Source organism: Hyaena hyaena, unplaced genomic scaffold (genome assembly GCF_003009895.1).
Source record: "Hyaena hyaena isolate Hyena2069 unplaced genomic scaffold, ASM300989v1 scaffold_1225, whole genome shotgun sequence".
In the NCBI taxonomy this organism is placed as follows: Eukaryota; Metazoa; Chordata; class Mammalia; order Carnivora; family Hyaenidae; genus Hyaena; species Hyaena hyaena.
Genome location: NW_024081863.1, coordinates 426,762 through 453,862, shown reverse-complemented (window position 1 = coordinate 453,862; position 27,101 = coordinate 426,762).

Below are 27,101 nucleotides of genomic sequence, written 5' to 3'. Positions count from 1 at the left end.
AAAGTAACCATCGTAAAGTTGCCTTGATCCAAAGCAATCAAGGGTAAATAACATTGAAATAGAATTCTTTTCCTGAGGGGCCTTAAGGATACCACCTTATAATGAGGCATAACCAACAACTTTATAACAATATGCAAGCAAAGTTTTGAGACTGATCTATTACTTTAAAACAATGTCAAGCAAAGACATCAACGCATCTTTTTTGTTTTGACATACCTGCTATTTCACATAAATCTGAAACTCATTCAATAGGCTCCCAAGTGGTATTTTTACCACTGTGTATGGGGGCAGGATATGTACTGACCCCTCTTTCACAGAAAGAGTAAAAATATACTTAAGTGTCCTGAAAACACATTTTGTGTATATATTCAAATAGGATTTAGAAAGGAAGAGATTTGTGTTTATATCTTTCTTCAATGCTGCCCATCAGTTTGAAACTGTCTTCTGTAATAAATGCTAATGATTTGGTTGATTACGTTTGTGCATGTACTTACCATGCAGTTTTGGGAATCAACCACTGATGAATCTTATCAAGAAGAGAAATTATAGCATTAGCTCATTTGCTTCCCAAACAGCAGGAGTGAGAGTTCTTTCCAAAATGATATTAGTGATATTGTCTTAACATCCATGCAGAAAAGTATGTACTATTTCTTGCCTGCCTTCTCAGTGTTTCTTAGACAAGGCTCGCATTTATTAGACGAGGTCTCTTCTTTCTGTGTAGGTATACAACTGTATGTATATTCTAAAGCAGAAAATCAAAACTAAAACCAAAACCAAATTGAAACACTTATTTAAATTGAAGTAGCTTATCCAAGTTTACAAAGGGAGAGAGCAGAGTTGTAATATCTTTTTTTGCCCCCTACAATGGGCAAATAGCAAAAATGACATGTACTCATGTCAATTTCATTATGTTCTGTGTCCATTAGAGGATTGATACTAACTGGTAAAAATGCACATTACCATAGGGTTTTCCCACCATAACTTATATAAGCCACTGTTCTATTAACTAGCAAGGTTGTTAGCTACAGACTGAATGCCCAGAGGACAGGCTGGGCTTCTCACTGCAGGCTGGTTCTGTCCTGTATAGATTAGAGTAGCAGAGTCCTGTGTGTCTTATCTTGAGAAATTGGGCTCCACTGAATCTAAAATCAGCATGTTTCATTGGTCTTTTTTAGTAGGATGGCTGAGGGCTTTACCGTATTTATGAGGCCCACAGAATTGTGAGACTTGAGGCACACTGTAGAGCACATGTGTGTTCATGACCTGACCTTTAAAGTCAGTTCAAGGTTTTTCATTTCTGCTTAAGAGGAAAACAACAAAATGCACAGTCTTGATTGCAATTTCTCCATCTTCTTCTAGCCAAATAAATGAAGGACAAATTTATGGAATTATAGATACAGATATAGATATAGACTTATCTCCTTATATTTGAGAGGAAAGATTTGGACCTATGTATAGGTATACGTAAGATATATATTACTTTCCTCTCTGATTTTAAAGCATATGCATCATTGCTGCTTAGGGAAATATTAACAGTTCATAACCACAAACTCTTTCAATCAAAACTAGAAAATTGTGTGTATGCAAACATGGCATAAATATTTGTATCCGTATACACAACAAAAATATGTTTAAATAGCAAAAATGGATGAAGGATGTATACAGACATCATGAAATTAAGAGATAGGAGAAGATAGAAAACAAAACAAAAACATAGGATCAGTGAAATATGGTATGGTATCACTTGATGGCATCTATACTGAAGTAAAAATCAGGGTTTAATGTTTATATTTAAATATTTAGTCAGCTCTCTTTTTTCTAAATGTTTAATTTTTTATTTTTTGAGAGAGAGAGAGAGAGAGAGGGAAGGAGGGAGAGAGGATGCAGCTGGGAGAAGGGCAGAGAGAAAGAGGGAGACAGAGAATCCCACGCAGGCTCTGCACTGTCAGCACAGAGCCTGATCTGGGGCTGGAACTCATGAACTGCGAGATCATGACCTGAGCAGAAATGAAGAGTCAGACGCTCAACTAGGTGAGCCACTCAGATGCCCCTAGTCAGCTCCTGTCATAGATCATTCATCGTAAAGGGCATTCCAAGAGTGAAAGGAAAGGCTCACCAATATGTCAGTAATTTGAGGGATTTTTTAAATCATGAAATAATACATATTTTGTGATGATTAAAACAGCATAAATCAATTAAATTAATGTAAACTTAATACTTTGCCTTAAGAGTTTGAATACTATAGTTACTTAACGATAAATTGGAGTGAGATTTTACACAAATGCTATCTGCTTTCTTACCAAATGTTAGTGTAAAAATTTAAACAGAAATTCAAATAATCTGTTTTACAGTATCCTTGTTTCCGACTATACTAAAAATTGTTAAATGTAATAACACTCCCTTGAGTAGCCATAAGGAAATTGATAGAAATTCCTATTTGGATTTCAGAGTGATCTTTTTCAGATTGGACATAGAGACATTCTTTCCCAACTACCTGAAGTGTAAGGTCAAATATTTCTCCCTTTTTATTTCCTGCAAAAACTCACCTAAATCCAGTCTGACAAAATAATCATGAATTGGTTCTCTCTCACCTGTTGGATAGACTGACATCAGTAAACAAGCCTCAACTTCAGGACCACTTTAAGATTGCCTCTCAGAGGCACATGTGTGGCTCAGTCAGTTAAGTATACAACCTCAGCTCAGGTCATGATCTCATCTTCTGTGAGTTCAAGCCTCATGTTGGGCTCTGTGCTGACAGTGCAGAGCCTAGAGGCTGCTTCGGATTCTGTGTCTTCCTGTCTCTCTGCCCCTCCCCCACTCTCACTCTGTCTGTCTCTTTCTAAAAAACAAATTTAAAACAAAAATTTGTTTAATTAAATAGAGGGGTGCCTGGGTGGCTCAGTCAGTTAAGTGTCCGACTTTCGCTTAGGTCATGATCTCACAGTTCATGGGTTGGAGCTCTGCAACGGGCTCTGTGCTGACGGGTAGCACAGCCTGGAGCCTGTTTCGGATTCTGTGTCTTCCTCTCTCTCTGACCCTCCCCTGCTCACGCTCTGTCTCTGTCTCTTAGAAATAAATAAAACGTTAAAAAAATTAAATAGAAAAAATAAGATTACTTCTCAGAAAACACATTTCTTAATTTTTTTAAAATTTTGATTAACCTCCAAGACAGTGGGCTAAGTGAGTTAGCTCTGATTTCAGAGACGTGTTCCCTAAATTTTAAAATACTGTGCAACCAGCTTCACAATTTTCAACTTCACAGGACACTGTGGACTCTTCTTCTCTTGTCTGGACAGGTAATCATTTCCCAGCTCATTCAGTTTTACATTTTCAATCAGCAGCTGTGCTTCTTATTCCTTAACCCTCTCTCTAAATAAGTTTACTTTTAAACTTCCCTCCCTCACTAAATTGTTCACTGTTTTGAACATTATTTCACACCGTCTGTTAGTCTTCTGTTCTTCTTACTGTTGTTGATGCATAACAGCACCCTTTTTTGCTTTTAAAATCCCCTTTCATGAAGCCTTTACTAATTGAGTCGATATAGGGCAGCATTATTCCCTCCATTTTCAAACAATATAATTGACAGCAATCATGAACAATACGTTCATGATATACTCATTCATTTGCATCTATTCGCATCATTACGGTGGCTCTGAGACTTTCATGTTATATCAGTCAGAATGTCCCATGTGTAATTGTGTGCATTCAGTTATTCTTCAAACCAACATAGCTTTATTATGGCCCCATTTGTGTCATGCAATTTTGTGGAACAATATGACTATAAAGATGAAGTAGACAGGTGGAATATACAAACAAAATAGCAAGCAATGGGAAAATCTTCCCAGGAAGAAACACAAAAACTTAGTTAGAAATTTTGTCCATTCTTACACGTCTATGAAGGGCTTTTGGGGAGTCAAATTACAATTTAAAATGTTTCCTACACAGAATATAAACTTTCCATTCCAGTTGGATTTGGTAATACTATGGCAGTTCAAACATCCCTAGCAATGACAGGTTAGAGCAGACATTCTCAAACTCTTTGTCTCACGACCGCTTTACACTATTAAAAATTATCAAGGTGACAACAGCTGTTATTTATGTATATTATAGTTAAATGTAAATTTAAATGTGTATTAAAGTAAAAAATATTTCTAAATTATTTAGTAATTCATTAAAAAAACAACTACAAACTGATTAAATGTTAAATAATATACTACACTAAGATAATCATATTTTCCAAAATTAAGAAGAGGAAGGAAAATGGTATTGTTATGTGAATCTCTTTAATACGTGGCTTAATAGAAGATGCTGAATACTCATATCTGCTTTTACATTTAGTCTTGCAATATTTTATGTGAGGATCTAAGGGAAATTCAGCCTCTCACAAATCTGTAATTGAAAAAGAGATGAACATTTTAGTGGGCTTTCCTCTAACTATGAAATACACCGAATACTCACAAATAGTAGTTTTTTAAAAGTTGCAATCTGAGGGTGCTTGGGTGGCTCAATTGGTTGAGCATCTGACTCTTGATTTAGGCTCAGGTCATGATCGCAGGGTTGTGAGATCAGTCTCTGCACTGAGCCTGGCGTCTGCTTAAGATTCTATCTCTCTCTCTCTGACTTTCTCCCCTACTCACTCTCTCTCAAAAATAAAAAAGAAATGGTAAGTTTCAGTGTGAAATTTGAAACTATATCAATAAGTTTTTCTTTATTTTTATGTTAAATTCCATTATTTATCTTTCATTCTTAATAGATCTTTGAGTGATGCATGATTTTATGATACCATGAATTAATCGATTGGAAAATAATGGTCCACTGAGTTAGGCAGATCTTCCAATTGTTGACACATTTCACTATACAGTATCACATTCATTAATATTACTATCATGATCCCATAAGAAATTTCACTAAGTATTGGGAATCTGTCGAGCTCATAATGGCAGGTATAAATTTTCCAAAATTTGGAGCATCTGGGTGGCTCAGTCAGTTAAATGTCTGACTTGGGCTCAGGTCATGATCTCATGGTTCGTGGGCTTGAGCCCAGCATCGGGCTCTGCGCTGACACCTCAGAGCCTGGAGCCTGTTTTGGATTCTGTGTCCCCCTCTTTCTCTGCCCCTCCCCTGCTCACATTCTGCTTCTGTCTCTCAAAAATAAATAAACATTAAATTTTTTAATTAACAAATAAATTTTCCAAACTTCAAATTTTCCCTGAAAGCTAAAATTTTATTGACAACAAATACTATAAGTGGTATCCCTTGGTGTTACTCACTTTGTTTATCAAAAGTCAAGGACTATTTTTTTTATTTCAAGGTTATAATCGTGAGGAATACCATGACTTCCAATATAGTTTGGGGCTACTTGATTCATGCTAAGAAACTTGGACTGCTAAGCCTCCGGCATTGTGTACAAATTTTAAACTCACACGAAAAAAGAAAATAACAAAAGTATTATTATGAAAACAGTTTCATATTTCTGAAGTAGCTCAGGGTTTCTAGAGGTCTGGGGGCATGCTGTAAAAGATGCTGCTTAAAGAACTAACAACATAGCTACAGATGTGCACTAATCATTATCTGATAGTCAATATCCCTTAAGGATTGACCTAGGATTCATTACAAACTACAATAGCAACATCTACCATTTCCAAATTGCTTTGCAATTTATTTAACCCTTTCAATAAGATAATAAGCTATTGTTATATTTTAAAAGAGAAAAGTACAGCTTTGTTTAATGACTTTTCCAAGGTCACAAGACCTGTAAATGGCAGAATCCAGATTTATATCCAGGTTTTATAAAGTCCAGTGTTCTCATTATATCAGAGCTGTTTAATATAACTCTTTTACAACCTCCTCTAAGTTAAGGAATAGTGAATACATACCATCTGCTTAATAGCCAGCCTCTATTTAAGCACTATTACAACATTATGCATGCAAATCGTATTCCCATTCCGAACCCTTCATGGCATGAGAAGTCCAACCTATTTCATCATAATCGAAAACTACTATAGTTATATGATGCTCCTCTATTGCATACCTAGTTAGTTTTCTTGAACTGCTGTAAATGAGTGATTGCTGATTTGGTCATTATATTGGCAAAAATAATCACTGATCATTTCAGTGAGTCACTGACTAGTTATTCCAGTCTTCAAAGTGAACATTATCAGATCAGTCTTGTGATGTAATCAACTACATACAGATAATTGATAACTGTGCTGACCAAAAAGGACCTGTCTAAATCTTAGGCAGAACAGAAACACAGGGAAACAGCAATTTAAAAGTAATTCGTGAAACTGAGGAGGGGCTCTTCGCATAAGAGTTTTGAAGTCAGACCAACAGAAGCCTTGGATCCCAGCCTTGATGCCAACAAATTTGCTTTGTGAGGTAAGGGTATATTCAACATCACTATGCCTTGGTTCTCTTGTCCATTTAATGAGAAGGAATTATTGTATGATCTCTTGTTTTGCTTACAATCAATGTTGTATGATTTTTATACAGAAATAAGAGCATTGTCCTTTTGGGCAGTCATGATTTTCTTCATTTGTAAGTTCTCTTTCTCTGCCAGCCTGTCTTCACACTGTATGTTGAAAATCCCTAAAATCCAATTCATTGCTCAAATTTATACATAAAATGTTTACAGAAGCTATTTATTTATTTAACCATCCATTTAGACCCCATCAGTATGGTGTTTAATAAAATCTACTCAAACTCTTTTGTGTTTTCTTCCACTAAACAAAAATGAAATTGTCTTTATAACATTTACAGTGTGATGAATTTGGGGCAGGGTGTATAGAGATCAATCTCCTCCCCTAATGATTAATTATAATCCATCCTGAAATATTAATAAGAAACTCAAACGAGCTGTGTTTGGGAGGGAGAGAAGGGAGCTGTTTTGTTTGTTTGCAATTACTGAAATGACGAAAGCAAAGTCTTCCGGAGACAGAAATATAACCACAGTTATTTGACCTGTAAAAATGGTTTTTATTTCTGCAGCTTAGGGACAGCAAATTATTGGTATTGGTAGCCCTTCTTTTAAAGGCTTTTCCCCAAATCCTCCTTTGCATAGCTCTAATATTTTGTATTTATTTTACAGCATTTATCTCCTTCTATCTAATATTGAAATCGGAGACGTCCTATTATCACTGAGGATGTGGTTTTTTAGTTTATTATTTTTTAGTGTTTATTTATTTTTGAGAGACAGATAAAGGCAGAGCACAAGCAGGGGAGGGTCAGAGAGAGAGGGAGACACAGAATCTGAAGCAGGCTCCAGGCTCTGAGCTGTCAGCACAGAGCCCTACGCAAGGCTAGAACCCACAGAACTTTAGATCATGACCTGAGCCAAAGTCAAATGCTTAACTGACTGAGCCACCCAAACTCCCCATCTGAGGATGTGATTTAAATAAACTGCTCTGGGTAATCCACCCGAACGCGGTCAGGTGACTTGTCCTTTCTAAATCATCATGGAGGAAAATGAATCAGGTTTGGGCCATGTGGAAAGTATATGCCTGCATGGCCAGGTCACTGCTATGCCTCAAATACCTGCTTAATCCAACTCTGGATAGTGAGAAGTGATGGCACAAGGAAGAGCTGGCACATAGTAGGCAATTGATGCACACTGGTTTTTCCTCGCATGTTCAATGTGTTCTTTATCTAAATTGCAAAGTGTTGAAAAATGGAAATGGTATTTTCATTTATGGGGTAATGTGGAAATATGGTTATGGAAAACATTAAATAAAGATGGCAAGTAATAGTTTTGTAGTTATTTCAATTCTATACATAAAGCAAAATCAACAGTGAAGGGAGGCCATTGAATGGCATCAACAGGGAAATGTTCAAATAAAAAAGGTGTATCATATAATAGAATACTATGTACCAATTAAAAATAATAGTATAAAGCTATAATTTGTTCATATGGAGCAATTGCCAAGGTATGCCAAATGACAAAAGCAAGGTGTAGAAGAATATATGTAATATGTTTCTGTATGTGTAAAGATATGTTTAAATAAAGATATATTTAAATAAAAAAATGGCAGAAGGACCACAAGCTGATAAAAACAGCTGGCTCTGGAGGGGAACAGTATTTACTAAGTATGCTTTGATATAGTTTGCCTTGTTTGTTAACGTGAGTACTAGTTACATTAGTTTCAAGATAAATAATAGTTAATTTTTAATGTAAAGTAGAGATGACTTACAGATTTGTAAGACAAATCATTGACATGCCCTCCATCACAAACCAAAAACTGACAATGGATCAGTTTTATCATTAGTTTCTTAGCATCCTGTAAAACCAAAGAAAGGCTATTTTTAAATATTTCAACTCATAAAGGCATCAATTCAGAAGAGACCGAGCCATTAACACAGAACAGACTGAGCCAAAATATGTTGTTGGTAGTATTGCCAAATAATATACAACAGTTTTATTTGCTAAATCTGGCCATTTCAATTATTGAAAAGAGAAAAGTATTCTGAATGCTTATAATACTATGTATATTCAATGCCAAACACTAATAGTTTCCAGATAGTCAATTTTCTATTATTGTTTAGGTAAAATATATTGACCTTTTAACTGAAATTTTAATAATATTTTTAAAATACACAAAATATAAGAAATGATTCTCCTGAATTAAAGGTATTGATATCCATCCAACAGGTAATGTGGCTCCAATCTATTCTTTCACATTAATATTCCAGTGCTTTCTTATAATGCCAATATATTACTAGCAAAGTGAGCCTATCTGCTTTTCAATGAGCATGCCTTATTGTTGCCTGAATACTCACTCCAACACTTCCTCTTTTTACTTTCTTGTCATGAATCTGAAATGTCTTTATGAGGTCTTCCAATTGCTTCAATGGAAAGGTTCTTCTTATTCCCTAATCTCATTTGCATAGAGCTTTTTTTTTTTTATAATGTCTTATATCATTGTATTGTGTAGACATATCAATATCCTTAATAGATAAATAAGCACCATAAAAGTAGTAAGCGGGCACTTCATCCACATCTTTCATCTTTGATCAGTACATGTGCTCCATCAGCCTGGCATAGTATTTTACACAGAGGGTATTTCCAATAGAGTCCACTCATTGTGTGAGTGAATGGCAGTAGATGGTCCAGTCCCTCTGAAGAGTAAACACTAATCAACTTGAAATCTCATAAAAATAAATCTTCATTTGGCATCATAACCCCTCTTTAAAATTGAAAATAATTCCTAAAAGGATCCTCAGTCATATTCTTTTCAGGCTAAAAAAAAATAAGTTAAATTCCATGTCCTTTACTTAAGATTTTTATTTTACTTTCTTGTCCCTTAATCATTCTTGCATTGCTCAAATGAACCCTCAGGCTCTTTAATTGTCCTTTAGTTTGGAGAGTGCAGGGCTGGGCATTATATTATAATGAATCAGACCAGTGCTGAATGATCTCCTTCTTCATATTAAATTCCTTTGGAGTCTTCTCAGTATAATTTTTTTCAAAGCAGCATATTAATTATTCTTCAGACCTATACATAGTATATTCCTATTTTATACGTAAACAATCTATTTCTCTTTTAAGTGAACCTCCCTAATTGATCCTTGCAGATTAATTTATTCTCTTTTTCAAGCCAGGGCATTTGATTGCTATTCTTCATCTATGAGGGGCTATTCCTCTATTACCTCGAAGCTATCGTAGACCACCCTGCTCACGCAATTTATCCTAACTTCCAGTCAATGATGTTTAAGACAATGATTCTCAAATCCCAGACTGGTGCTTCATGATGAAGTTTCCATGGCTTCATGGTGAAATAAAATAATAAATACATTGCAATGAGGTTTTTTCCTCTAATATAAAGCCACCTTTGTTCACTTTTTATGTCTTAAAACATTTATCGCATATATGCAATAGTAGATGGTAGTAATTATTTTTCTACTGTCACTAAAATGTTGAACACCTTATGCTAGGCCCCTATTTTGTTTTATTTTCCTCTTTTATTCTATAGAATACCAACTTTGAGAACCACTAAAAATAGGCATAGAAATAGAACTAAAAATAGCTAATATTTAGAAATTTCTTATATGCAAAAAACTGTTCTAAAATCTTTAGATATATTAACTCACTTAATACAACCACTCTCTGAGGAACTTGCTACTATTGTTCAAATATTAGAGATTAGGAAGTTGAGACAGAGAAAGGTTTAAAAACTTGCTCAAAGTCATGCCATGAATTATCCCGGGAAAGGACATCTAGAGGTCATGCTCTTAACCAGTGCAAGAAAATGAAACCGGGGTTATATTTTAAGTCAATTTTTATGCTTGATACTAAAATTGAGCTACTAAACTTTAAAACTCTACCACATAGACATGTAATGATGTTTTCCTATATTTTTTCATATTTTAAAATCTTTCAGGTGGGACAGAATCCAAAGTGACACTAGATTCCTATCTGTATCTTTAATATGCTTGCCTACCTCATGAGGTCATGTAGAATTCTCTCTTATGGAACTGCATGTTTATTTTTAAGATAATTCCTTCCTTCAAGAATTTTCTCTTTGCACAAAACCAAAAACAAAACAAAACAAAAAACAGAAATTCAACTAGCCTGAGGAAAACTAGAAATGTATCCAAAGGTTCTAAGATTTGATCACGTAAGCTTTTAAAATAAGAATGTTAAAAGATTACTGTGTCATTATCAAAGATTTTAAAAAGTAGGGAGGATATAAATGTTACATCAAAGGTGACAAAGCAGATCCGTCTCTAATATGAACATATAAATATGTAATTGAGGGAAAAAATCTTGAGCAAGCTACATAGAAAGAATCAGGGGTAGGGAATTTATAGCCAGGGAACTAAATAATCAAGATCCTATCTTAGGGGCCAGTGAGGAGCCTATTAGATACAAACTCTAACATATAGAGGTCAGTATTTTAATGGCTATGCAGGGATAAGAGAACGTTGAGTCTGAGTAAGGCACAGAATTCTAGTAGGCCTGGTCCAGACACACAATAGGCTCTAGAAAAAAATGCAGTAGCTCAGGGACATAGACAGGATGCTGATATCTGCCTGGGACTTTGGATGGGAAAAAATTCCCCAAATAAATGAAGATTCCTAACTTCTTCCACACACATATTTGGAGACTGAATTGATATTGCTCAAAACACAAATAACCCAACCTGAGAAATGATGGTAAGATGATCTCTAAATGTGAAACCTCTGTACCCTTAGCAATAACCACGCGGTCTCGTTCCAAGGAATATGGGATGGAGAAGGACAATTGAGTTTTGTCAGTTCATCACTGAGAAATTACTAAAGTATAATACACTACATTTAAAGAGAAAAAATGGACACAGAAGAAGGTAGAACGTGTGAAGCAATACTGAGAGAAAAAGAAAAAGCCAAGGAAATACAAAAAAGCAGTAAGAGTAACACACATTTTAATGTGAAAAATGGTTGAAGCTGTGTAACACGGACAGTGGAGGAAAGGAGGGAGGCTACTGGCTTTTAAATTTACAGTCCTCATGTTGTTGCTATCAATTGCTGTATCTTCAGTGCAGAGGAAGCACTTAGTGCTCAATTAATATTTGTTGAATCAATTACAGATCCAAAATTCTATAGCTGAAGGTAAAAATCGATATAACCTCTAACTCTGTTCCTCAGATTCTGAGACTACCATGCAGTTTGCTCCGGGGTCACCCAGGATGTGCCAACCGGCTCGGTGTTTGAAGTGAGGCAGGTTGTTACTGAAAAACATTCCTCAAAGTGTGGTGGTCCCTGAGGTGCACATTCAGATCTGGCTTTGAGGGGACATGCTACCCCAGCAGATTCTGCTGACAACCTGCAGCTGCCACCCAGCCACTCACCAGTGGCTTTGACTCCAAAGCTATGCTCCGCGTGGCCTGCTCCCAAGCAATACTGAGCACAGCAGATGGAGGTCTTACCGAAGGCCAGGTCTGGCCAAGACAGCTACCCAAATGGGCAACCTTTACCCTGGGGCAGCCAGCCTGGCCAAGATTTTGTAAACCTCCCTTTAGACTGAGGCTCATTCTTTCCAGTCCTTCTTTCCCTCTCTCTTCTCTAAGGTGTCGGACATGCATTGAGGTCTGAAGGCCTTCTCTGCCTTTTCCTACTCCCTCCCTCTTTATCTTTCACAGGAATTTCCACCATTCTCTTTCATGTTTAATTCTGTCTGCAGTTTGGAGGAACCAAACCAACATATCAGGGCAAGAGAGTGGAGATAGTTGGGCCTGGTGGCTGGCACGATGGTCTTTTCATCTGAAGGGACGGTAGTCATGAATAATAAATACGTACACTCGGGGAACAGACTTCGTAAGTAGAAAACCTGTGGCATATCATTTATACAGTCCCCTTTGCCTTAAGTCTAGGAGAGCTGAGACATTTTTTTAGGAAACCCACTCTACCTGAGATAAGACCTGATTACTTATTTACTCAGAATATCCTCTAAGTTGGGAAGATGGTTCAGTCTTAAGAACCTGAACGCCTATTACCATTCATTTTCCTTGGGGACCTGTGGCAATAAGCTACACCATCTAAAAACTGTCATATACTGACATCTTTCAGACTCAGTAAAATTATGGTCAATGGTCAAATCATTCAGCCCATCCAAATCCTGCCATCCTCTGGTAAAATCAGCATATTTGTGAGTCATCCATACAACACACTAGCATCTAAATTTCATGCCCCTTATCTCCACTGTGATGTAGTCACTCGGTGATGTAGTTACATCTGGACATACTTTAGCTCTGAGACTCTTATTCAACATTTCCCATTTCTGGGGGTGCATGGGTGGCTCAGTCAGCTGAGCATCCAACTCTTGATTTTGGCTCAGGTCATGATCCCAGAGCTGTGGGATGCAACCCCTCATTGGGCTCTGTGCTGAGCCAGAGCCTGCTTAAGATTCTCTCTCTCTCTCTCTCTCTCTCTCACTTTCTCTCTCTCTCCTCTCTCTCTCTCTCTCCCTTTCTCTCTCTCTCTCTCCCCCTCATTCCCTCTCTCTTTTTACTAAAAAATTTTTAAAACGTTTTTAGAAAACCTACAAATTTCCCATTTCTGTACTCAACCTCTTATGCCTCCATCTTGCTCTTGTCATTATGTAACTACACCTGTTTTGTCTTTTTAGTACCTCTAGCCATCCACCCTTCTGTATTCTTCCTATATGCTAGTATCCTGTTATTTTCACTTCCTACTCTGTCTAGCCTGTATTCTCTAAAGAGTCATTTCAATCATTTCCATGTTTTGGGTCTTTTTTATGGCCTTGAAACATGCAACAAACAACAGATTCACAGTAGAATAACAAAATGTTAATAAATAAAAAGCTGAAATATGGGATATGGTTTTCTGTTTTGTTTTGTTTTTTTTTTTATCATGCTGAGATCCAGCGTCTTAAGTGTTTAGGAGAATATAAGAATTACTGGCCTATATCTCGCCTTCTATGGAAAACAGATGATTTTTTTCTATTTCTGACTATCCAATGCAATATTAGTACACTGTGTGTCAGTTTCATGCATCTTTATTGAAAAGTTTATACTATGTCAAAATCTAGTGTCTAGTGATAAGTTCTCATGAACAAGAAATTCTTCAAGATGTTTCTAGGTTGTAATTTAACTATTTTTTTTGTTAGTTCTCTTATCTCTTAGTTTTCTTTATGCCATGCCCATAAGATGCCAAGTTTAGTTTTGAATTCTTAACTCAATCATTGGTAGAGATTGAATCAGTTAAAAATAAATCACTGAAAAGCTCAGCCTTTTTCTGGATCACCTTTTTTTCAGGCACTTTGTCGAAGTGCCAAAAGTTGATATGACATGTTTATAGTTGTGTTTCTCTCTGGTGCATTACTGGAGCCCCCAGGACTGGAAGACTGCATGTAAAGATCTCTCTCAGACTATACCTATGTGACAAAGATAAAACTATTGCCCAAAATTATTCAATCATAGTTTATACACCTTATAAAATTAGTTCAGAAAACTTTGAAAAACCATTGAAAATTTGTGGTCACTAATGTGGCTCACATTCACTAACTTCTTTGAGGTCATTTCAGCACATATAGAAGCACATCATTATTCAGGTTATTTATGAAAATTCTAATTTGCTAAGATCATCTAACAGTAGAATAGTTTGTAAAGCATAAACTTTCCGGAATTCATGAACTATTAAAACTTGTTCTGTCTGTTCTGCCTTTTCTGACTCTAATTCCTAACAAGTAAAACGGTAATTCCTCTGTCTCTTTATGTCTACTGCCCACTTAAAATAGCTAGTCTGGGAACTGGAAACTTTTCAGAACTTTTAAGTTTTTTCTACAAATCATAAAGTAAGTCTTACAACCTCCAGAAAGGGAAGTTGGTAACCTCTATATATACATGGAAGCTTTTATTTTCTTTACAATGAATCCATAGGCGGCAGGAAGAATTAATTATATTTTGTTTTTTTGTTTTTTTATTTATTTCTAGGAGAGAGAGAGAGAGACAGCGTGAGCAGGGGAGGGTCAGAGAGAGGGAGTCACAGACTGAAACAGGCTCCAGGCTCTGAGCTGGCAGTCAGCACAGAGCCCGACACGGGGCTTGAACCCACGAACCGCGAGATCATGACCTAAGCGAAAGTCGGACGCTTAACCGACTAAGCCACCCAGGCGCCCCTATATTTTTTAAAATATGAGGGAAATTAACAATTGTCCTATTTGTTGTGGCTATAAAGGTAATGATTTCTCTGCGCATCTTTCTTTAATAGAACACTATAACTTCATTAACAAAGTTAAGGCTTGTCACAAAAAGCAAAACCTCCAGATATAGAAGATCACACAACAAACACTTAAAAGACAAAGTCCTGTTCCAAGCTGTTTAGCCAAGAAACATGTGGACTCCAAACTCTTACTTATAAATTACCTCAGATTAGCTTTTAACTTACATGCCAAGATCACCTATGTTTAAGGAGAACAAATTATACATAGTGTGACACTATCTCAGCCACATGATAGATCACTAAAATAATGTCCAAAGGTAGATATTATCTGAAAACTTTCACTTGGAATTCAGTTAACATATATAAGCTAAAAGAAAAAAAAGTTCCCAAATGATTCCCCATGCAGGCTATTGGGCTGTGATGGTTTGAGGCTAGGAGAATAATATATGAATCCTTTTATAATATATAAATAAATTATATAAATATATAATGTATAAGATATAAAACCTGCTACATCATTAAACTCAAACATATAGAGTGAACCTCAATCCAGAGTACATAAAACCCAGATGCACTTACCACATTAACTTGACTCCTCACTCCAGATACATTCTTGTAAATTACATTATAAATAAAAAAATAAACTGAAAATTTCTATTGCAGAAGCCCTACAGACTCATGACAGAAGGTCTCATAAACTAGTCAGTAGATTAAAGAAAGTGGTAGGTTCTGTGGTATATGTTTAATCTCATTTACAAATTTTATACCTTTTGTGGGAAATCCTCAGAGGCAAAAATTAAGGGAAAAATATTTCTGAAACATCATCATGTGGGGCGCCTGGTGGCTCAGTTGGTTAAGCAACCGATTCTTGATTTTGGCTCACATCATGATCTCATGGTTTGTGTGATGGAGCCTGGTGTGGGGGCTGTGTGCTGACAGCACAGAACCTGCTTGGGATTTTCTCCCTCTCCCTTTCTCTGCACCCCCAATTCTCAAAACAAATAAACAAACTTAAAAAATAAATATAATAAACAGAAATTTTAAAATGTCATCATGGGCACATGCATTTCTTGCATAACTATGGTTTCTATTTGTATGGAAATCTAAACTGATTTCACCCAAGTTATTATGTTTAGTAGGGATTCCTTTAAAATTTAGGGGGAGAAATCTGTGAGAAAATTCTTACACTTTCTATTTCATAGTATAGCATATTTTATTTTAAATGTCTTTTGGCTTATTATTTTGCCATCTGAAACATAGGATAAATTATGCATTCATTACACCTTATATGTGATTAGTTTACCAAATATGTGTATGTAAATAGCCAGTTCATCACACTTGCTACAAATTATCATTTATCTATTTCATAAAAACTAAGCTCCTATACTGTACAAAATCTTAATTGGACTGTCAGACAGAGGCTTCAGTGGCCAGTAATTTTAAAAAGATACCACTGGGGGCCAGTGAGCAACCTTATCCCAAGAATAGCATGTGGTCTCCTGCTTCTGAGTCCATCAGCATTCCCCTGGAGATCATCAATTTTTCTTAATCCTCACCTTATCATTTGTTTGTTGTCTTTCCACTAAATGTGAGCTTAACTAGGTGAATGTGTAAACTGCCATGTTTAGTAGTAAATGCATATTTTAGTTTGGGCTAGATGTATGGGTTGCTGGTTAGAATCAAGGAAGGACACAGGTAGAAGATGAGTAATTTAGATTAAAAGATGGTAAATAGTACTAGCGTGAGGTCTGTAATTATTTGCTTTGTATAATGTACTGTTCTAAATGTTCTACATGAATCGAGTAATTTAATATCCAATCAGGAGGCAGGTATTACCCCCATTTACAGATGAGGAGATTGAAAGGGAAATTAAGTTACTTGAGCAAGAACACACAGCTAATAAGTGGTAGAAGTTAGATTTGAACCAAGGCAGGCTGCCTCAAGAGTGTACACTCTTAACTGCATGAGACTGCTTATCAAAACCAGACACCCGTGAAGATTTTCAAAATGAAGGTATTCATAGAAAGTTCTTGGCCCATTTATTGTGCAAAAATAAACAAAACAAATGAACAAACAAAAAAGCAGAAACAGACCCATAAATACAGGAAACAAGCTGATGGCTGCTAGAGGGGTAAGAGATCAGAATAATGGGAGAAATGGATAAAGAGGATTGGGAGATACAGGCTTCCAGTAATGGAATGAATAAGTCACAGGAATAAAAGACACAGCATAGAGAATGTATTCAATGGTATTGTAATAGTGTTGTATGGTGACAGATGGTAGCTACGCTTGTAGTAAGCATAGCATAATGTACAGAGTTGTCAAATCACTGTATTGTACACCTGAAACTAATGTAACACTGTATGTCAATCATATTTCAATAAAAAATATATTACAGCAAACTCGACCTTTGACACCTCTCCCTTAAATCCTTGAATCCTAGGCACCATTTTAACCAGAAGCATGAAGCATGAATCCATAACAAAGAACCAGAAAACTATCTCTTGTTTCAATGAAAAGCTATGTAACTAGAAGACAAAGAGAATTTTTTAAATAGTTATTTCTAGATTACCATAAAACAAATTTCTGTATCAACTTTATTTCTGATTTTAAAATCTTAACAATGCTAGTCAACATAGCACTTTATATAGCATCGCCAACTAAACAAAAGAGACGTGTAGCTCCTTCATTAAGCCAGGCTGAGTGCAGTGGATCAGGCAGAAGTGCTAAGCACATCTGTGTGAGAGCAGAGAGGATGACCATCTAGAGAGGTCGTGTTGTGTCTCTTAAGCACAGCTACGACTAGCTCTAAAATGGTGATGCTATCTGGAAATCTGGGCTCAGTGTTGACTTTTTATTTTTAAAAGAAAGCTGGAGGTGCGCCTGGGTGGCTCAGTTAAGCGGCCGACTTCAGCTCAGGTCATGGTCTCGCAGCTCGTGAGTTCAAGCTCTGCGTCAGGCTCTGGGGTGACAGCTGTGAGCCTGGAGCCTGCTTCGGATTCTGTGTCTCCCTCTCTCTCTGCCCTCCCTTGCTCATGTTCTGTCTCTCTAACTCTCAAAAATAAACAAATGTTAAAATAAAATTTTAAAAAAGCTGGAAATCCACATTTATATGTGAAATCTGATAATTTTAAATTTTTAGTTCAAATTTTGAAAACACCAAGAATGATAAACATAGGCTATGTATTAAACTAAAAAGGATCGCTGGTCTTTCATATTTCCGACTATGCTATATTTTGTATAAGTCTTATTCCTTATTTGGACTTTGAAGAACTTTACAAGAAATTACTGTTACAGAAGCATAGAAACAACCAGTACAGACTTTCAAATAGACAAAACCCATTTTATTAGTTGTTTATTGTGAGTATAACAATTACCACAAATTTAGGGATTTCAAACAACACATGTTCATCACCTTACAGTTCTAGATGTCAAAAGTCCAAAATCTGTTTCAGTGAGCTAAAATCAAGGTTTCACAAGGCTGCATTCCTTCTAGAAGCTTTGTGCAAAAAGCCATTTCTTTGCCTTTTCCAGCTTTTAAAGGCCACTTGCATTCATAGGCGTTTGGCCCCTTCTTCCACCTTCAAATCCATCAATGTAGCATCTTCAAATCTCTCTCTGATTTTAACCTTCTGTGTCCCTCTTCTGTTGTGTAAGTATCCTTATGCTTAACATTGGACCCTCTTGGATAATGCAGTAATCTCTTATCTCAAGATACTTACCTTTGTCATATCTGCAGTCTCTTTTTGCAGATAAGGTAACATATTCACCAGTTCTGAAGATTACAACATGGACATCCTTGCAGAGCCTTTATTCTACCTACCAGATTCATCATGTGTTAATGAATTTTCTGAGAGGGAAACACACTAGAGCATAATCATGTTACACAAAAGATGATAGTTTTAATAGAGGAGAAGGAAAAAGAAAGAAAAGTGTGCCTTAACTGAAGAGATACATATTCATCATGTATCTCCTGAAGCCACAACCTCCCGAAGAAATAAGAAAAATAATAGATAAGACTCAAGCTTTAAGGTCTTTATTATCTGCTATAGACTGAATGTTTGTGTCCCTCCCAAAATTCATATGTTAAATTCCATTCTTCAGTGTGATGGTATTTGCAGACAGTGCCTTTGGGAGGTGATTAAGTCTGGTAGTGGAGCCTTAACTAATGGAATTAGTGCCTTATAAAAAAGTCCCCAGAGAGCTCCCTTGCCTCTTCTGCCAGGCGAAGACACAGAGAGGTAACCATCGATGAACCAAGGAGCAGGCTCTCACGAGACACAGTATCTGTGGCATCTTGATCTTGGATTTCCTAACGTCCAGAATTGTGAGAAATAAATGTTTGTTGATTATAGGGCACCTCATCTGTGATACTTTGTTATAACACCCCACGTGAACTCAGAGACAATCTAATGGAGAGGAAAGATAAACTGGCTATCTCTAGAGTTGGAATAATCAATAAAAATTAGTCAGAAATACCCTATTATGTTTACATCCTCCACCTAGTCGAGGATGACACTCAAATGGGAGACTGCTGTGCATGCTGTGGCACGTGAACTGGATCCTTCCCCTGGGGACCAAAGCACTCATCTCTCCAGGTGCTGGCAATGTTGCTGGTCTGTGACATAATACATAGTCCCTCCCCAGAAACTGTTCATGGCCAAGGGTAACAGCTTTAGTTATTTCACCTGGAGAAGGGGGATGACCTTTGGATGGGGAGGAATCTGTAACTAATGACTGGATAAGGTAGTAGACAAAGTGATGGCTCCCTCTCCCCACTTGGAACATCTCTGAAGGGCCATCTCCATCATGAATCTAATATGGCCTTTCTTGTAAATGCATTACAGTTCAACTCCACCATCTGCCCATTCCTGCTCCCTTTACTCCTTCACAAGACTTGTTCCTCACATCACTTGTCAATAAATGGTGCATGCATTTTCCAGAGTCTGTTTCTCAAGGAATATGAACTATCACAGAATTGTTCCTTGGTAGAAGAATAAACAAATAAATAATTAAGATATTCAGTTTCCTTATCTGTCATACACACATTCCTTAAAGGATTTGAAGCAGTTGAGAGAGGTTGGATAAACAACCAAATTAAAGGCATTGATTTTGAGGTTTGGAAACTGCTAGAGTTGCCCAGTTCAGAATCCTTTAATCACTGACCCTAACTCCTTTGTACCAACACACACATACTCTCTCTCTCTCTCTCTCTCTTTCTTTCTCTCTCTCTCTCTCACACACACACACACACACACACCTACACCTGTATAGCAGTAAGAAATTACACCAGTAAAAAAATCTGGAAGAATAAATTAGGTCAAAGATATTCAAAGACATCATTTTCTTTGTGACTTGGGCTTCAATTTTGATTGCAACTATTACTATTGAGCAGTTGATGATATAAGAAGAAGTTGAGCTGAAACAAGTCTTTGAATGTCTAGAAATCACTACCTAAATCCATTCTGGATTCATTTTGTGAAATGACAAGTTAAAAATTGAACTCAGTAAATGGGAATGTTATGAATTATTCAACTTGGTTATGTTGTTGTTACTAATTTTGAAAATTGCCCACCATACAACCAATTGGATTTTTGCTTACTCGATGTAGCTGAATATTTAAGATAAACTTAAATATTCAGCCTCATATTTTAGTGACTTAATAATGAAGCATGACCAAAGATACCACATTGAAAATGATTGCTCAGAATTTAAAAATTTTTTTGTTTGGGAGTAAAAAAAAAAAAAAAAGAAACAAGGGGAAAAAAAAAACCCTGATCATATCTTAATTGAAATTTACTAGACAAAGTGTTGGGGCACCTGGGTGGCTCAGTAGGTTAAGTGTCCGACTTAGGTTCAGATGATGATCTCATGGTTCATGAGTTTGAGCCTCACTCTGTGCTGACAGTTCAGAACCCGGAGCCTGCTTCGAATTCTGTGTCTCCCTCTCTCTCTGTCTTTCCCTTACTTGTGCTCCGTCTGCCTCTCTCTCTCAAAAATATTTTTTAAATTAAATAAAAAGAAATTTACTAGGCAAAGTCTAAGGGACAAAATACCAACGTTTGAACTGGTACCATTGTACTTTATACATACAAACATGTACTAAGTATTTGGTATCTGCCAGATGCTTTAATAGGTAACAAAAGACAGAAAGTCTCATAAGACACTATTCATAGCTATAAGGCATAATAGCATAAGTTTACAGTATAATACACATATGTTGTGATATAAAGATATGGGGAGGGGGATGCAAGGGGCTCACCGAAGAGATGAACATTTCCTGGGAGACTTAGAAGAATGGAGTAGGAAGAGTAGGAATTTGCCAGATGATTGGGAGGGTAGGAATTTCAGCCCAAAAATGGTTCAGAAGGGCAGTTTGGGAAGCCCATTCAGAACAAGAGGGAAAGAGAAGAGAAGATTGGAAGTATATTTTGGAGTAAACACACGAAAGTTTTGATATACCTTGCTAAGAAACTTGTGTTTTATTTTGCAGACAACAAAGTGACCCATAATAGCTTAAATGAGTTAAGGGTATTTAGTGATTCCTGATCCTAAGAGAAAAGGCCAAAAGATGAGAAACATGTAGACAAACCCTACAGGCGCTACATTGCAAGGACTTTTCATAATAAAGAAGAGAGAGATATTTATTTATTACTTTTCATAATAAAAGAAAGGGAGAGAGAACAATCAATCCCTAGATCATGTAGTTATTACCTAAAAATTGTAGAGTAGCTAGATATGTCGATAGTATCAATCCATCATGTGGACCATGTATAAAATATAGATCAGATGCATAATATCAATGCCTGATATATATAGATATCTTTATAGTTTACAATCTGTGTCCATAATTAGAACACATTTATTTGTTAGAGTTTCATAAAAGAAGACACTCTCTCAGATACATATGCAAGTCAGAATCCACGTGGAGTCACCTAATAGCTAAACGACAGAGCTGGATTCTCAACTCAGCTCCTAGGCCCAAATTCCAGATTCTTTCTATCAAAACAATAATATATTCGCAAAGGGAATACATTAAGGAGAATTTTAAATGCGCATGAATTCAAATGTAATTCTATAAGCAAATGCCAGACACTCAGAGCACCAAAATGTGAATAAAGGAAGGACCAAAAAGAGACATGTGTACTTTAATAAATGAAGCAAACAACTCAGAGTTCTGTACATTGGTCATAGAATGTCCTCTCTTTGTGGAGATAAAATTGATTCTTCCCTCTCTTTTCCTCTCCCCATACCTATTTTCTTACACTGAGTCTCTTTAGTCCAAATTGATGAAATGTTAGTCTAATACGCCCTACCTCACAAATAGAACTTGAAGCTTCTAAACACACACAAGGAGAAAGGGAAAACTAAAGCTTCTCAAGTTAACCTGACCAATCCTTTCATTTTTGAAATAACAAAAACAAAATCCAGGCTAACAGCTTGACAAATGCAGTACCCTAATCGGTGGCACAACGGAGTCTAAGCCCTCAGCCCGCTAACCCTTCCACCCATGGAGGTTTCCATAGCCTGCAGCCAAAAATCATAGGACATATTCTGCCAAGAAGGAAATTGAAAGAAGGAGGGATTCACAGCGGAGCCCATCTGGGACTGGGGAAGGAGAGGGAAACAGCCTATGCTGTGCTTCCCAGACTTTTAGATTTCATGGAGCAATGAAATTTCAGATAAATATATAAGTTTCATCACTGGGTTGCCAACAGTTTAATTTTGCCAAGAGGAGACATTTAAAAACAAACAAAGGCAAAACAAGTATAAACTACTTTCACCACCATTTCACACACGAACAGACACCACCACACCGAAGTCTAAGACACTTTTTTTTTTAATGAAATAAAGTCAGCTGTAGGAAAAATTCACCTTGTTGTGGTTTTTCTTCATTTAGTTGAGGACGAATGCATACTTCATGGGTTAGCCCCAGGGTAATGGCCAATACCAGACAACTACCAAAATATGGGAAAAAGTCTTCTACCCTGAGGGACATGGGTGCCTGGGTGGTTCAGTCGGTTAAAAGTCCGACTTCGGCTCAGGTCATGATCTTACAGTTCATGAGCTGAGCCCCACATTGGTGTCTGCGGTGACAACTCAGAGCCTGGAACCTTCTTCGAATTCTATGTTTCCCTCCCTCTCTGCCCCTGCCCTGCTCATACTCTGTCTCTGTCTCTATCTCAAAAATGAATAAACATTTAAAAACATTTTTTTAAATAACCTGAAGGTCAAAATTGGTCCCAATCTGTCACTCAAAGGCTGTATGGTATGGCCCAAGTCATTCCACAGCTCTGGACCTCAGGCTTCTCATTTAGGAATGAGACCTGAGGAGCTCTGCAATGCTAGTATTCTGAGAACAGTCAGACACCTGAATCTGACCAACTCTACAGATGCTCCTGGGAACCTCAATCCTCCAGAAAGCCTCTTTCTCAGGTCTCATCCACTCAAGCATCAGGAGAAAATGCCAGCAGGTGAGGACTGCTGCTCTACCTGACATAGGACATTTCACATATATCTATTAGTAGATTTTAAATTGCCTTTCATGAGAAAAAAAATGTTCCAGGATTATTTGATTCTACTTTATCAAGCATTTCACTTTTTTTTTTTTTCTTTCTAGGAGAGAGAGAGACAGCGTGAGCAGGGGAGGGTCAGAGAGAGAGGGAGTCACAGACCGAAACAGGCTCCAGGCTCTGAGCTGGCAGTCAGCACAGAGCCCGACGCGGGGCTCAAACCCACGAACCGCGAGATCATGACCTAAGCGAAAGTCGGACGCTCAACCAACTAAGCCACCCAGGTGCCCCAGCATCTCACTTTTATAGTAACTATTATTCCTGATGTCCTGCTGACACTATCTTTGTAGAGAAAAATAAACAAGGAAGGGGAAGGAAGTGTCGGGAGCAGACATACGTATAGTGCAAGGGAGAGGAAGGATGAGTCTGACCACAAGACCAGATGAACCTTACTTAAAAAGTTTTTAATTTTTTGAGAGACAGAGTGTCAGCATGGGAGGGGCAGGGAGAGGGAAACGCAGAATCCAAAGCAGGCTCCAGGCTCTGATTTGTCAGCACAGAGCCCAACATGTGGCTCGAACTTGTGAAAGGGGAGATCACGACCTGAGCCAAAGTAGGACACTTAACCGACTGAGCCATCCGGGTGTCCCCACATGAACCTTATTTAAAAGCAAGCCACATGAGGCACTGTTCTTCATGAAGGGTCACCGGCTTCAAACAGAGTCACCGCTGGCAACCCTTTGTGTGTCCCTAAATAAGAAGGAATAAGCAGGAGCGGAACAGACGGTTTCAACGGAACAACGCGATTTGATCCTTCTAGTCCTGGAGTCTACTTGGGAGACTGAAAATCTGCACATTCAGTGTAACCTTTAATGAAGTCTTGAAGGGTTAAGTTAGATTCTTTGGATCAAATACAGTTTAAAAGCTGAGCAAAGAAACCACAGGAAACCTAGAAACAACAAGGTAGAAACAGATTTAACTAAGAATTTCCTTCCCTCGGTCTGTTTTAGTCGCACCCATAATATAATTATAACCTAGCATTTGCATTTAATTACACAGTGTTGAGAAACACTGGATTTTATAGTGAAGCTGAACCAAAGACAGAGCTTTACTGCCAGTAGTTTTTGTACTTCTATCGTGAGGAATGAATTTCAGAGCAGGCAAACACAAATCTTGGCTAAATAAGACAGAATGAAGATGTTTACAGTCATGCCAAACATAGACATATTTGCACAAAAACTGGCACAAATAACCAAATGTTACAAATTTGCTTAGGCAAATAGTAAGCTCTCAATAAATGTTAGGTGTTATTATCATCATCATATTTGCAAAAAAATGATTCAATATTTTTTTTGGCTTCCATGCCTATAAAATAAAATCTACAGAAGGGTTAGCATAAGGTCTTCAGGCTACTTTTTTTTACAGAAAAGCCACAGCATTCAGTGGAGCCGTATACACCTCCTTTGGTGTTATTTCACTTCCTTTTTTTCTGTCCTAAACTCCAGAGGTGTTAAAAAGAGGGTAAGGTCCTTCCTTGGGGTGGATTTTGTGGTACCAACCACAGGAATTTCGCATGACTTTGGTACATAAGTAATTGCTATCATGAAAATTCCTGATTTTTCAAAAATAAATGATGCATAAAAGGCACATAAAAGTTCAGTTAATAAGTCCCAACGCGTTCAAGAACATATCTTAGCTCAGCCAATGGAACTAGTTTTTTATTCAGTGGAGACCTCTTAAATGCATTGCCTCAGTGCACAGTAAATCTATTCTTTTAGCAGGTTTATTCCTTTATCTGGTAGTCAATTAAGTGGCCTTTCATGAAATGTAGCAATGACATACATTTGTGGAGGGAGGTATATTCTTATAACTTGCCTGATTATCTTTGGGCTTTAGCATGTATTATTTATGAGTATTATTTCTTGAGCAGGTTTATGCCTTCAAGTAATCATGAACACATTTTAAGTATAAATATGAGTCTATAGCAACTGGAAACCACCATGGTTTTAACAAGGTTCATTATTGCACAAATACCTCATTCAATTTTGAGGGAATTGTATTTTGAGAATAAAATTTATTTTGTCATTTTCCCTCCTCACTTTCCAAATTGTAATACCTATGCTACAAAGAAAAGCAATCATTGGTGTTGCTTGCATTCGACTAAATATCTCTAGCTATAGAAATGCCATCAGCTTGTTTCACACAGCTAAGATGAACTGAGAGTAAAGCTTTCTAAATGCAACAGCATCAATGATAATTCCTCCACCTAAGAGGAACTTTACGGAATAAATGTCAGAAAATGTATTGATATATTTACAGGAGACAGAATGTAATCAGACTTTTAATATTCTGTATATTAGACTTTGATTGTTGCTTGTTTTTGTTAAACTTTCAATCTGGTGGCTCGTTTTTTCCCTGTTCCAAAAAATAAAGAAAAATAAAAGTAAGTTATTATTGTATCTTCAGAGATCAAATCTTTACTTAACTGTTGCACACAAAACAATTGAAATATTAGATGGACCAAAAATTGTCATTATTCTCCTCTCCTCTGGTCATTAGGCTACCTCTGTGAGCAACTATCCTTTGTTTAATTGAAAAGGTCTTAAATCTCCATTATTTTGAAAGTAATCAAGGTAGCAATGTGGCTGTATGGTATTGTAACCCACGCTATCATCTTTATGTATAGACACTGAGCCCAATCTACAGATATGAATTAGCTCCTCTTAAATTAAGGAATATTATGAGTCAGTAATGGTATGACATTCTTTTTTATGGCTATAGCTTGGGTTATAATGTGACAAGAAAAAAAATGTAATGTTTCCAAAATGACAGTTTTTTAGATTTGTGTTGCCTGAGGTAGTTCAGCTGAACAATAAACCATAATTTGATTGATGGAAAATTGAAGTGGTTCATCTAATCTGCCAGTCTAGCCTCGCGCAGCTTTGGTTTTGCATGTATGATGATGTATCACAGTTTTAGAGATAAGGTTGTTTGTATTAGACAGGAGATTTTTTTCCTCCCACATAAAGAAGAAGAACTTTATTACATAGGAATGATCAAAATATGCCATGGATTAGCATGGAATCAAATTTGTTGGGGTATAAATTTGTAAGTCCAACTGTAGAAAACTAAATCATATAAATAAAGCTCCAGAACACAGATATTTGTCGGGAGTAAATTGGCCATGTACTAGCTGTAGAATTATTGGGTCTTAGATAGAAGGACATCTGCACTTGAGAAAAGCAGATTATTGTTATTCCACATGTTATTTTAAACAAATCCTGCCTCGATCAAAAGAAATCTTATAAACATCAATTATATCAAGACTCCTAAACTCTAGAGAGAAAAGTGCATTTGAAAAAATAATAAAAGAGTAATAAACAAAGCTAAATACCTTAACCATATGCAAATTCAAATAACACATTGGTAATCAAAGAACATGAGGCTATTTATAATCAACTACTGAATATTGATGATTTCTCAGATTTAACCATGGCAAATTGAAATTAAGTTTCCTGAGTTAATTTCAGAGTATAATTTTAAACAGGATGGTTTTAGTTCATCTGCTGTTAGTAGCAGTCAAAACGACTTTTGAATATTACGTATATAATTCAAAACTAATAACAAAAAGTGCCCAACTATTCTTTGTCTTTAAGTTTATACAGAAAATTAAACATTATAAATATGCTTCTGAATTTCAGAATATTGCAGTTAGGAGATACTAGGAGATATGTCTCCTATATGTTACAACTACAAGCAGAGAAGTATCTTAAAAGGAAAATTATATGACTGGACTAGGAAATTTCATACATCATTTTCTCCCCTATTAAGAAATGAATAATGATAACCTGAGGGGAAATCATAAAAAAAAATGGGGCGGCTTGAGGGGCCTCTAGGTGTCTCAGTCGGTTAGGTGTCTGACTCTTGATTTCT